The following is a 2087-nucleotide window of genomic DNA, read 5'->3' on the forward strand; positions in this document are numbered from 1 at the left end:
GGGGGGGGGGGGGTCATTCCTAGGAACAACGTTCTTGGGAGTAGAAAATTTATAGAAAATTTTACCAACAGCGGAATAGGCCTAGGCCTATTACTGAGAATGTTATTTTATTCCAGGCCTATTCTGCGAACCAAACGTGAAATTAGTGGGGCCTATTCTACGAACCAAACGTGAAATTAGTGCAGGTGTTGTGCTCTCTAAGAGCTTTAAATTCATAAGAGCTTTAAATTCATAATTTTCATTAAATATTCTTATTTGAAAAAGATACATGCATCTTGAATGCAAGAATTACTAATTTGGTTCCTACTTGATTAAAATCACCGAAATTCCACTGAGCACAAAGAGTCAATACCGCATCAACTGAGGCTTGAACCCACACAATTTGATGCCACTAGACTACAAGTCTTGACATCCATACAACAATTTGATGCCACTAGACCACAAGTCTTGACATCCATACGATATAGTCTAATCTTTCACACAACTCAATCTTCGTAATCTTCCAGAGTTGATATATGCAAGCCAATCTTCCCCTTCAAGCTTTAATAAATTAAACCATCATCAAGCATCAATCATCAAAGCTCATCTCCACCTTTCGAATAAATATATAACTTAGTAGATAGTGAATGGAGCAATAAATTATAGGGAAATAGGCTTAATTAGTAGTTTTGCAGCAGTACGTAATGCCTTCTTCAAATTGCCAAAACTAATCAGAATGCAAATTGCAATGCTTCACCTGTCATCCACGCCATTTATAGTGATAATCCTGGATGCAACAACCCTTAAATTTAGCTAAATATTTTCTTGAAATAATGAGCCTCACTCATTTCAAACTCTTGCCTAAAGCCTTCATATTTAATTTTCCTTAGAAAAATGAGAACCACTTGTTTCAAAATCTTGCCACTTCATCCTTTAGTAAATTCTGTTAGCTTATTTTACAGAAGGATGTCTATAAAATAATAGCCTAACAAAATTAATTTAATTTTTTTATAAATAATTTGTCAATATATATATATGTATCATTTTTATACACTTACAATCTTTCCTTTAGCAATTATTTGTCAAAAACAGAACACCAACATTATTAAGGCAAGTAAAAGAAATCAATAGAATTTTATTTATTAAAAACCTTAAGACATGTTGTGTACAAGCAAAGCAACAAAACTTATAAAAAAAATTGCTAGAGACCTGATAAGTGAAATCTGACGAGAAACCCATTTTTTTTAGAACACGAAGAAAATCATTAATCATCCATATCCAATTGTGTACCATGGTTCAATACACAGAATTCATGTTCAGAATACACATAATTCATGTTCATAATACACACATAAACACGAACATGAATTATGTGCATTATGAACATAAATTATGTGCATTATGAATATGAATTCTGTGTATTATATAATTGAAGACGCATAAACACTTAATATAATACACAGAATTTATGTACACAATACACAAAATTCATGTTCATAATAATGCACAGAATTCATGTTTATTATATTGTATTTATGTGTATTATGAACATAAATTATGTGTATTATAAAGATGAATTATATGCATTATGAAGTCAAATTTTGTGTATTAAACAAGGGACCACGTTACACTGTAGACCAAGTTGCCCAACACCAATCAGTCAATCACCATACACCACTTTAGATTAATCCCATAAGAAAGTTCATCCACCAACCAGATAATCCAAGATAACCCATCAATAAGATAATCCAAGATAAATAATCACATACATTAATAAGATAATCCCAATAACACTAGATATGACTCATAATTTACGACTTATGAGAGTTGAAAATGTGTAACAAGTTATAATCTATTGTTGAGTGAATTTTGTAAATAAAATAATAAAATTAATTTCTAGAGATATGTTGGAGTTGACTAGCACATTTAAAACCCCCAGAGGATTATGAATAGCCCATTTCGGTAAGATTCTCTCTCCCGCACGGCATTTGATTGGTTCTACCGGATTACTAAAATTCTACTCCAAAATTTCAAGCATGGACAATGTTGTAAGAAAGACTGGCTTTGTATCGTCAATGAATTATTGGTAATTGAAACTAAAATCAAAC

The sequence above is a fragment of the Ipomoea triloba genome, chromosome 2 (genome assembly GCF_003576645.1).
Source record: "Ipomoea triloba cultivar NCNSP0323 chromosome 2, ASM357664v1".
NCBI lineage: Eukaryota > Viridiplantae > Streptophyta > Magnoliopsida > Solanales > Convolvulaceae > Ipomoea > Ipomoea triloba.